Raw genomic sequence first — 12592 nt, 5'->3', positions numbered from 1 at the left:
TCCTTGGATGGGGGAGAGAAATGCGATTCCCCAGGACTAGAATCCAACCAGGCAGAGCCTTAGGTTGTGGCTATGTTTTACTGATTTCCATCTCTCTAAAAATGCTATTTTCCTACTGAGGGAAGTATTTCATAACTAAGGCAGCCACCTCAGCCAGAAGCTTGCTAGTGGGGGTCCCAGGAGGGCAGTGTGACCTGGGGCCCAGAGTGGGGTGGAGGGAGGTCAGGCTCTTAGACTTCACTTGCAGAGCTGAAGGCTCCACTGAGGGCATTCGACCCTTCTTTACCAAGTGCCTCCCTGGGTGCCAGGCTTGGATGTCCCTGAGGGTCTTTGAAGCACCCTGAGAGGCCTGAGAGAAAATAGCGCTTGCTTTGTTTCTTCAGGGGGCTCTATTTCCTCTGTTTCACTGTTTTCAGAAACAAGCCCTGGGAGGTTTCTCTTTTAAAGGGAAATCGAGGGAGGCCCCAAAGAAAAGTGCTGCTACTTCGACACACAGGGAGGTGTTGCGCAGCCGTCCTTGATTCACGTGTTTCCTTGCTCTTGGACTCACTCAGCGGTTTGGCAGGTCTGCACCGAGTGCTCGCCGAATGCCAGGAGCCTCCAGAGCTCCGGGTGAGCAATGCGGGCCGAGCGGAGGCTGGGCTCTCCGGGAGCTCCATGTCCCCCGTCCATTCACTGGCTCCTTAGGATGTGGTGGACTGGCCTCCAGGCTGCCCCGCCTGCAGCTCTGCTGGAGTCCCTCCTGTCTCCCCAGGGTGAGACCCAGCCTGTCTCCTTCAGCCACCCCCAGGAACCCTGGCTTTCCCTGTCTCCACCTCCTTGGCCAGCTCCTGACTTGGCTCAGCTTCGGGGCAAGGCTCCATCCTCCCCTGGGCTTTGGCAGCACCAGCAGCCAGACCAGTTGCCCAGGTTGGGGTGACATTGCTCATGGCACCACATGGGATCAGCTGCAGCTGCATTCACTAGCTCCCGGCAGGAGGGCCTCCCAGCTTTCCATGTCCCGGGTGAATTGCTTATCTGTCCCTAGAGCCCTCTTCATGCTACCAGCCCTTAGGAACGCCCGCCACGTGCTCGAAGCTACGTTGGGGACTTGTGCTCCACTGCCCTGGTAACATTTTCTGGTTTCCAAATGACCTCAGTGTGCCTCTGCGTCGCCCTCACTATTGATTTCTGTATCATTGACACCTGGGCCCAAGGACCCACAGCAAATATTTGTGAATGAGTAAGTGAGGGCATTTGGGAAAGGCTCCCTGAAGGATGAACGTTTGAGGAGATGGTATGTCAGAGGTTTCGGGGTGTCAGAGGAAGAACTTGGGTCTCGGGGGCCTGGGAGGAGGATCCATGTGGTTATAGGCGAGAAGAGCTCACTGAGGAGCAGAGCTGTTGGTAAGACTGACGGTAAAGGAGGGCGAGTTGAAGAATCCGAGCAGCCTTGACACACACTGGGGTTTGGACTTGAACCTGTTAGAGGTCAGTAGTGATTTTTTTTTGGCCACACCATGCAGCATGTGGGATCTTAGTTCCCTGCCCGGGAACTGAATCCCTGCTGCTTGCAGTGGAAGCAGTCTTAACCACTGGACTGCCAGGAAAGTCCCCAGGGATGGTTTTTGAGAAAGGGAATGATGGTAGTTTATTTATTTTTGAGTCACTTACTATGAGTGTGGATAGAACGTGTACTCAAAGGGGGAATAATTGAGAAACAGAATATTTAGAATATTTGGAAGACTCTTGTGACAGCTTCTTTAAAATATATGTATTTAATGTGGCTCCAAATAGTGGAAAGGGACAAGCTAAACTAAAAAGACAACATAATGCTGAGAACAATAGGTTTTCCAATTATTCTGTTTACCTAGAATCGAAGAGGCCATCTTCTCAGAAGGGCTCACCTATAATTCGAGTGGTAATACTCGTGAGTCTTTAACTCGACTTTTCTCTTTGCTGTATAAAAATAATCTGATTTTCTCATGGTCTGTCCCTGCAGCCATCAGAATATAATTATTGAGAGAAATGGTTAGTCTCAGCCTTGTTTATCAGGTGGTACATCAGCCTTCCTAGGTAAATGAGGCACTAGATTTTTGTTAAGGAAAGCTGGATACAATTTTTGTCACACAATTATGTGGACACATTTAGCATACCTGCCAGGATGAAAAACACCTTAGGGGCTCAAAAGCTTGCCAGGTGTATTTATGCGTGTTAGAGGTGTCATGCTTTTCCTAGAACTCTTATCTCTTTCGAAAGTAGCAGCAGCTAGAAATGAAGTCTCTATGGTCTGTGTTTATTGCTGGCGTCTGATGTGAGGTGTTAGTGATCAAGGTAAAGGACACTGGAAACATGCACACACGCATCCTGAGCATGTCTGCGTAAGCATGCAGACATGCACACATTCATGCCTGCAAACTCCACACATACGTGCACACATATGCACACGCACATACCACAGTCTGGAACTAAACATCAGGCTGATGATTTACCTCCAGGATATTATTATTGCTGGAAAGGGTTTTGAAATCATCTAGGCCAACCCCTCATCTTATATAGAAGGAGCTCACTGCAGCCTAGAGAGGGCAACTCAGCAAAGGGAATCCCATTAGGGGAATTGATGGCTGAATCCAATCCCAGTAAGCCCACAACCACGACAGTTATCTATAGCAAAATGTTCCTGCCAGGCTGTGCTTATCCTCCAAAGGGCTGTGTTGCCTTCTTCAGAGTCCCAGTCTCCATCAAGGATACCTGCTTTAGACAATGCTGGCTGCACCACAATCCATGTCTAATAAAAGGAGCTGGGCGTGTCCTCAGAATTGGTCTCTATACAGGCTAAATTCCATTGTATCCATTTGGTTCCTCCAGGTTGGCAAAACATGTGGATTAAAACTGCCCCAGAGGATGGTGTCCTCATACCCTGAGCTGCTTCTGGTTTAACACCCTTGCCAGGTGGATGACTGATTTCTTGGAGTTTGGTCTTTGGAGTCTGCTTCCATTTTACTCCATCCCTTCCTCTTTCTCCATTTCCCTTCTCAGTTAGTTGTGGGGAGGAATTATTGTTCTCTGCAGTGCTTAACCAATAAGACTTCATCCCATACCTGCCATGTACAAGCTTGCCTGGGTAGACGGTGGCAGGGATGCAGAGGAGGCCATTGTGGGCTCAGCACGGGGTGGGTCCTTGTCAACAAATATCATAATTTCCTGGGAATCAGGGAATGCCTCTTATCATTTGTTCATCCATTTTTTTAAATTTTATTTTTAATTTTATTTTTTAACTTTACAATATTGTATTGGTTTTGCCATATATCAACATGAATCCGCCACAGATATACACGTGTTCCCCATCCTGAACCCTCCTCCCTTCTCCCTCCCTGTACCATCCCTCTGGGTCATCCCAGTGCACCTAAACTTTTTATTTTGTATTCGGGTATAGCTGATTTATTTTCTTGGGCTCCAAAATCACTGTAGATGGTGACTGTAGCCATGAAATTAAAAGATGCTTGCTCCTTGGAAGAAAAGCTATGACAAATCTGGACAGCATATTAAAAAGCAGAGACATTACTTTGTTGACAAAGGTCCACATAGTCAAAGCTATGGTTTTTCCAGTAGTCATGTGTGGATGTGAGAGTTGGACCATAAAGAAAGTTGAACGCCGAAAATTTGATGCTTTTGAACTGTGGTGTTGGAGAAGACTCTTGAGAGTCCCTGGGGCTGCAAGGAGATCACAACAGTGAATCCTCAAGGAAATCAGTCCTGAATATTCATTGGAAGGACTGATGCTGAAACTGAAACTCCAATATTTTGGCCACCTGATGCAAAGAACCAACTCATTGGAAAAGACCCTGATGCTGGGAAAGATTGAAGGCATGAGGAGAAGGGGATGACAGAGAATGAGATGGTTGGATGGCATCACCAACTTGATGGACATGAGTTTGAGCAGGCTCTGCGATGTGCAGAGCTTGGTGATGTGCAGGGAAGCCAAGCGTGCTGCAGTCCAGAGGGTCCCAAAGAGTAGGGCACATCTCAGGGACTGGACTGAACTAATAGCTGATTAACAAACAATGCTGTGATAGCTTCAGGTGAATATCTATGGATACAATGGAATTTAGCCTGTATAGAGACCTGTATGTATACATGTATCCAAGGGCCCTAGAAGCTCAGATGATAAAAGAATCTTTCTGCAATGCAGGAGACCTGTGTTTGATCTCTGGGTCAGGAAGGTCCCCTGGAGAAAGGAATGTCTACTCACTCCAGTATTCTTGCCTGGAGAATTCCATGGGTAGAGGAGCCTGGTGGGCTACAGTCCCTGGGGTTGCAAAGAGTCACACGACTGAGCAACTAACACATCATCATCATCATACATGTATCTGTTCTCCCCTAAACTCCCCTTCCGTCCGGCCTGCCACATCACATTGAGCAGAGTTCCATGTGCTATACAGTAGGTCCTTGTTGGTTATCCATTTTAAATACAACAGTGTGTACATGTCCATTCCAGATCAGACTTGTAGTACATGGTATTTCTTGCACTGAAATGCAGTATTTCATTTGCCTATGTGATAGGGTCATGCTTTCCCATCTATGTGCATGTTGCTTAATTATTTTAATATTTTCAGATAAACATCTATGGAAATCTCCCCATATGGCAAGTAAATGATCCCAAAGACGTTTTTCTCCTATATGATGTCACTTTGCTGCTCCCACAGTCCTAGGAGATGGTTACCATCGTCACTGCCGTTTTTCAGATGTGATGCCTGCCTGTATTTTGCTTCAGGAAATGGCAAGGACGCAACTCACTGCCAAAGACATGATGTTATGCTGTCAGAGAAGGTATCCTGGGGGTGGGTGGCCTTTGAGTTGGACCTGACATTGGAAAAGTAGAGAAAAGAGGATGGAGCCTTCTAGAACACAGAGAGGGGAGACTTGGAAACATAGGCAAGGAGAAGAAAAGGTTTGTTGTGACTCTATGTTGCAAGCAATAGGATGAGACTCAAACTAATTCAAATTGAAAACAGCACTGAGAACTGGGTGTAGACGCTAGGCTGACCTGTCATTGAGAGGCTCATCCTGAACAAACTACCTGGGACCTGCCAGCTCGCGGTCCAGTGCGAGGTGCCCTGGACCCAGAAGGCTGGTCTCCCTGGAGCAGCGGCAGAGCCTGGGCTCTGCAAGAGTGGGGGAGCCGTCTGTGGGTCTAGCCTGTGTGCTGGGCCGAGCTGCTCTTGTCACTGGGGACTAACCCTTGGTGGGCTAATTGGGCTCAACCAGCCCTAACTGGGCTCCATCAGCGGGAGATCTGGGCTTCTGGTGATGGGGCCCTGGCAAGGCCTGAAAGCTTCTCTGATGGGGGAGACTTGAGCTAAGGTGAGCCGGAAAGAATGAAGGATATTCCAGGGAAAGGGGATCGATGGGAAGGGCGTTCAGGCAGACTGAGGTCCTTGCGCATGGAGGATGGAGAAACAACGCGGCAGTGGCTGAGCAGCCGCTTATGCCCCTCACTTCCTGTCACAGCCTCTCTGTGCCTCATTTTCCCTGTTGATAAAGTGAAAATAGTAGAGGTATTCGCTGACGGAGTAATTGTGAAGTATAAATAACGGATTACTTACAACGGTGAGAAAGTCCCAGGGAGCCAAAGGTCTTAACAAATATCAGCTGTTAGGAGTATTACAATCTCTATTATGGCTCAAAAATCAGCTGTGTGATGTGTGTGTGCATGTGTGTGCATGCATGTGCATGTATGTGTGTGTGTGTATGTGTGTGTGTGTGTGTGTGTGTGTGTACACAGGGTGCAGGGTGAGGACCGTCCCTGTGGGCTCCCAGGGTTTGGATTTAACTCTGAGACTTTGAGAAGCCATGGACCCTTCGCCTGAAGGTGAGAGACCTGACCAAGTTTGTAGCTTTAGAAAGTTGTCCATGGTGAAGGTCTGGATGGTAGACTGGAAGGGGGATGCCAAGAGATGGGGAGACAGTGACAGGTAGGCCCTCACCAGCCTGTGGCAGGAAAACTGGGGAGCAGGGCCAGTTTTGGGGTAGAATCCACTGGTCTTGACTAATTGGAGAATGTGAGCAGAGGTGAGTAGAAATGACCAGCTTTCTACTAGAACAACAGTTGCTCCAGGGTCTGTCCACTAGGAGAAGAGGAGGAGGATCAGGTTCTGTGGGCAGGTGGGGGGCAGTCGGGGGTGGTGAGGGTACTGGCAGGATTTCCTGGTGGGGGGACACCGTGCATCTAGTAATGGGACTTACTCATTTGATCAGCCATCCAGGGAGCAATGCCAAGAGGCAGAGACATTTTTGGTTGTCTTGACTGGTGGGTGTTATTGGCATCTAGTAAGTAGGGACCAGGGATGCTGCTAAAGATCTTACCAGAGCCAGGACAGTTTCACAATATATATCCAGCCCCAAATGTCCTTTGTGCCCAGGTAGAGAACCCTAAAGCTGAGTGTAAAGAGAAGAGCCCCAAAGATGGAGCCAGAGAAGCACGCACATTTTGGGGATATAGTGGTCTTGAATGTCTCCTCATCTCAGGGAGCTTCTCTGACACCCGGAGGCTGTCACCGCAGGCTGACCCCCCAGATGGTCATAATTCCAGTTCCACAGGTTGGTATTGTAGTCCTCATTGTTTGCCTCTAACAAGGCAACCAAGACACTTTCTCTTTAACCTGAGTAAAAAATTTTCCAAGTCAGGAAATTTGTGTAGTTGTAGGTACGGATTTCGCTCATTCATTCACTGGGTGCTTGACTGAGCACAGAGATGCTGGGCTACTCCTGTCCATCCCCAGCCCTGCTTCATGCCCGAGGCTGTCCTCTCGCCTCTCTCTGCCGCTCTATCTCCTCCATGCTGTGTAGGCAAGTCCTGATTCCAGCGACCTTTGGTGCCTTTTTCTCCATCCACGCCCCAATTTATTGCCAAACTCATAAAAAGCAAAACTTGGGAGAGAGAGATTGAGTTTGCTTCTCGCAGCAGAATTTGATTTAGAGCCAAGAAGGTGGCAATCGCTGCAAAGCGGAGATGGGCTATTTCGGGAGTGTGGTGAATGATTTTTTTTTTTCCATCTCCAAATGACCTTACATATATTCCATCTCCCGCCCGCCCCTGTGTTGGGATTGATGGGGGGTGGGCGACGGGGCTCCCCTGGGCCCTGCTGCTGCTTCTGATCCATCTGTCTGATGGGCAGGAGAAGCAGGACCGCCTGGGCAGCTGGCCGGCTGGCTGGGCCCGTAGTTTAACATGTGGGCTTTGGGTGGACACAGCAGGTTCTGTGGTCACCAGTGCATGCTGGCTTGATTGGATGGGGGCTGTCCACTGGCACTAGGGGCTCTGTCTGCTAGGAGAGGTGGTGGGCACATTTGTCAGTGATCTCTGCGTCCCTTGGGGCCTTCCTCCTTGTGCTCCCTGGTTCTCTGCGTTCCTTGTCCTCACCAGTGTCAACTTTTCAGGCTTTCCTATGTGTCATGGCCAAACCTGCTTCAAGATACCAGAAAGTGCTTTCATCCTGGGTCAGGAGTCCAAAGACTTGAGTTTGGAGCTTCTCCATTACCAGTGAACAGGGCCACTTTCAGAGGAATTCTTTTAGTCTCCAAGCCTCCATTTTCTAATCTGTAAAATGGGGTTGACATTATTGTAGCAGTATAACTCACCTTCTGGGAGTATCAAGAGGATCAAAAGAATTTGAGATGTGGCATCAGGGGACTCAGGCTTCATTCTCAGCTCCCCTCTCCATCAGTTCAGGAATGTTGTGGATGTTTTCTAGCCTCAGTTTCTCCATCATTGATGAAGACCAAGTAAAATTGGGGAGTGTGTGGGGTTTTGTGATTCATAAACACTTCATTGGAAGGACTGATGCTCAAGCTAAAGCTCCAGTACTTTGGCCACCTGATGCAGGAGCCGATTCATTATAAAAGACTGATGCTGGGAAAGACTGAAGGCAAAAGGAGAAGGGTTTCCCAGGTGGCTCGGTGATAAAGAATCCTCCTGTCAAAGCAGGAGACACAAGATACATGGGTTCAATCCCTGGGTCAGGAAGATCCCCTGGGGAAGGAGATGGCAACCCACTGCAGTATTCTTGCCTGGAAAATTCCATGGATATAGAGGAACTTAGTGGGGTATAGTCCATGGGGTTACAAAGAGTCGTTCATGACTGAGTGACTGAGCACATACACAAAGGAGAAGGTGACAGCAGAGGATGAGATGGTTAGATAGCATCACCAACTCAATGGATATGAATCTGAGCAAACTCTGGAAGATAATGGAGGACATGGGAGCCTGGAGTGCTGTAGTCCATGGAGTCTCAAAGAATCAGACACAACTTAGCAACTGAAAAACAACAAGTACTTCAAGGAAGGCTTCTGAGAGGTTCTGCTTAGTGGGATTGGGGCTGGCTTGTCCTGTCTGCTTCCTCAGGCCCGGCCACTGCCTGTGATCCCCCTCCCTAGGCAGCTAGGCTGCCACTCTGCCAGAAATTTAGGGGTCACATCTCCTGGAAGGCAAGAGGGGAGCATTTTGATTTGGCTGTATCAAAGGCCCCAGGGCTTCCCTGGTGGCTCTGCTGGTAAAGAACCTACCTGCAATGCAGGAGACCTGGGTTCGATTCCTGGGTTGGGAAGATCCCCTGGAGAAGGGAAAGGCGACACACTCCGGTATTCTGGCCTGGAGAATTCCATGGGCTGTATAGTCTGTGGGGTCGCAAAGAGTCAGACACAACTGATCAGCTTTTACTTAACTTAAGGCCCCATGTAGAAGTAAATATAGTCATCCGTTATTTCCAAGAATGTGCCTAGAAGACATCCTTGCCCCCCTCCCTTGACTCCTTACCATCCTGTACATCTCTCCTCACCTTATCTCGTCCCAGCTTCGTGCCCCTTTGCTGGTCCTCACCCAAGAGTGGGGCCAAGTGATGGCTGCAGAAAAATGAGGATGGAGGGCGTTGGCTGGCAATGGTCATTTCCACATCTTACTTGACAACAAGAAAATGAGAGCTGAAACTCAAATCTTACGTTTTTAGGCAGAATTAACACATCTCCTATCCCATCACTTCATGGCAAATAGATGGGGAAATGATGGAAACAGAGAGAGACTTTATTTTCTTGGAGCTCCAAAATCACTGCAGATGGTGACTGCAGCCATTACGTTAAAAGACCCTTGCTCCTTGGAAGAAAAGCTACAACAAACCTAGACAGCGTATTAAAAAGCAGAGACATCACTTTGCCGACACAGGTCCGTTTAGTTAAGGCTATGGTTTTTCCAGTGGTCATGTATGGATGTGAGAGTTGGACGATAAAGAAAGCTGAGCACCAAAGAATTGATGCTTTTGAATTGTGATGATGGAGAAGACTCTTGAGAGTCCCTTGGACTGGATAGAGATCAAACCAGTCAATCCTCAAGGAAATCAGTCCTGAATCTTTATTGGAAGGACTGATGCTGAAGCTGAAACTCCAATACTTTGGCCACCTGATGTGAGGAACTGACTCATTTGAAAAGACCCTGATGCTGGGAAAGATTGAAGGTGGGAGGAGAAGGGGATGACAGAGATGAGATGGTTGGATGGCATCACTGACTCTATGGACATGAGTTTGAGTAGGCTTTGGGAGTTGGTGATGGACAGGGAAGCCTGGCATACTGCAGTCCATGAGGTCGCAGAGTCAGACATGACGGAGCAACTGAACTGAACTCAACTGAACATGTCTCTGCATTAACATGGCTGTGTTAAAACAGGAGCTCAAAAGCAGTCATAATGCTGGAGACCTACAGGATATGCAGAGGTGGAGGTGCCGCCATGGTGGAGGTTGGGGTTCATGGGAGCTCAGAGTCCTGGAGTCCTGAGCCTGCTGCCCCTGCAACAGCATGGTGGGTGATATACTCACCTGAGGAAGGGGGGGCAGATGGTTGGGGCAGAATCCCGACTCTGTCATCAGTGGCATCCCCCTCGGAGAGGGCACGGTGCTCTCCACTCGCAAGATCAGGTGGGAGCCTGGATTCTAGGGAGCATGGGGAGCTTTTCAGGGGACACTTCCTGCAAATGGGCTGGAGACGGTGAGGTGGGCGTGCTCACCTCCCTCTTATGACAGAGCGGAAGTCAAGAGGCTGATTTTCTCACTGAGGCCAGTGAGGGGCCGAGGCAGAGGGGACCTGAGTCCCCTTGCTGGGCATTCACTGCTTCCCACCACAGCACATCCCTCCCCTCATTGTAGGGGGTAAGTTCTCTCTCATCAAACTCAAAACATATCCATTTTCATATTTAAAAAAATCTTGATTCTATAGGTCTTTACTTATGAACAGGATAAAACAGGCCTTGGTATATTAAGAAGAGAGGGAGGAAGAAATATAATTTATGGAGCTGTGTTGTGTTTCCCAGGATTTCTTTCTCTCTCTCCTTTTTTCCTTAAAATCCTAACCACTTCCTTGGTGGCTCAGTTAGTAAAAAATCTTCATGCAATGCAGGAGACCCAGGTTCAATCCCTGGGTCAGGAAGATCCCCTGGAGTAGGAAATGGCAACCCACTCCAGTACTCTTGCCTGGAGAATCCCATGGACAGAGGACCTCGCAGGCTACAGTCCATGCGGTCACAAAGAGTCGGACACGACTGAGCGACTAAATCACCAACCACTGGACTGCCAGGGAATTCCCTCCCATGATTTCTGATATGATCTTACTAACACACACTTGTGGAAACTTCCCTCGTTCCCATTTACAGATGAAGAAACAAAAGCTTTAAAAAAAGTCAGTTCCTTCTCAAAGTGACTCAGAAAGTAAGAACAGAGGTGGATCTGTTGTTTCAAGTCAGAAATCTTGAGTGAAAGATCTCTGTCTTTGGGAGCTTCCTTGTTGAGGAAGGGAAACTAAAGAGGAGCTCTGCCCCCAAGTCTCTTGTTGTTTGTTCATTCATTCTTTCTATAAATACTTACTGATCCCCATTACCAGGCACTGTTCCAGACACTGGGGATGTAGCAATGAACAAAAGAATGATTAAAATCCTTTACTTCATGGAAGAAGGGTGGGGGAGAAAGTGGAGGGATGAACAAATAAAATATGTCAAAACTACTTAGGCTTGTTAATATTTCACTATCCTGACCCACAAAAAGAGCCATTTCATTCAGTTTAACCAAATGGTGTTAAGTGCTATGGAGAAAAATAAAGCCAAAAGTGGGGATTGCTTTCCCTGTTCTGCATTGAAAAAGGTCTTTCTTGCATCCTCACCTGACCATGTACACCTTTTGTCTCTATCAAGAAGCTTGACTCCTTCCTAAGTACTTGAAGCTCTTCATGGTCTGGATCCCGCCACCTCTGTCCGTCCATCAGACCAGCAGCTCCTGAAATACGGCCCCTTCTGTCTGTGCAGGCAGCCAGCCCTCTGTGGAACTGTCCTTCCTGCCATTGTCTGCCAGCCCTTCAGGCCCAGCTGGAGTGTCAGGGCCTCAGAAGAGCCTTCCTGAGCCTTGGCCTCCTTCTCCCAGACAGTTTTAATTGCTCCCTCCTCTGCACTCACACGCCACTTTATTAGAGCACTTAGAGCTGCTCTTCTCTTTAGAAGACGCCGTGATTTATTCATGTGCCTTATTAATGGTCCTATTCCCAGTGGCTGGTGCAGGCCCGGTAGGCAACAAGACTCACCACAGGCGAGATGAGCGAATGAAGGCAGGAGGAAACGCTGAGTGGGAGCTGCAGGAAGTAGAGAATTGGGACAGGTGAGCTTTATGGAGAGGGTCAGCCGAGGCAGATCTTGAGGGTTGGGGGCACTGCCCGAGGGAAAGGAGAGGAGAGGGCCATGCTTGACCAGCCCGCACTTGCCCACTCCTGCCCACACTGACCTACTCACACCTGCTTACTCCTGTGACCTCCTCCACCACCACCTGGCCTGACTTCACACGCTCTGTCCACCCTGGGCTTGCTTTTCCTAATGGCTTGGTGGCTCCTGTCCTTACCTCTCTCCATGCTTCTGCCCACAGGTACCCCTCAGTATCCTCTGGATGGAGGAGCTTGCCCCAGTGAGCACCCACAGTGCCCAACTCTGCCCTGCCTAACGCTCCTTGCAACTGTAACGCCTGCTGGGCTGCAGAGCTCAGGGCCTGAGCTGGTGGCTTTTGGATCAAACTGCCTGTGTTTGAATCCTAGCCGTGACCTTGGGCAAGCTGGTTGTCTTTACTGTCATTCCTCGGCCATTTCTTCTGTGAGGCGTGGGCAATAACTGTCCTGAACCGCTGGGGTACTGAGAGATTCACGGAACTAACCCACGTGGAGCGCCAGCCCAGAGCCAGGCTTGCATTAGCTGCTCATGAGCATCAGTCCTCGATGGCGGCTCTGTCTTTCCTGCGGGGGATGGGAGGAGGCGTTCTGTGAGGCCAGGGGCCCCCTCGGCCTTGTTCTCTGCCCGGTACATGTGGAAGAGTCTGGTGGTGACAGGTGGGTGAGAGCATCCAGCAGGGAGCAGAGTGGACAGCCCTGGAGCTGGGCTGAGCAGAGAGGGGCCAGTGTGACACGGCCTGGGGAGGACTGCAGCCTGGAGACCTGAGTGCGGGGCAGAGTCAGAACCCTTGTTTTCTGTGTGATGAACCCGTCTCTCTAACACGCACATTGATGAGAACTCTCTGTGTATCCGGGAACAAGGTTGTCTGG

The sequence above is a fragment of the Bubalus bubalis genome, chromosome 4, assembly GCF_019923935.1.
Source record: "Bubalus bubalis isolate 160015118507 breed Murrah chromosome 4, NDDB_SH_1, whole genome shotgun sequence".
Classification (NCBI taxonomy): Eukaryota; Metazoa; Chordata; class Mammalia; order Artiodactyla; family Bovidae; genus Bubalus; species Bubalus bubalis.
The sequence above is the reverse complement of the archived record's forward strand: the minus strand, read 5'-3'. Positions refer to the sequence as shown.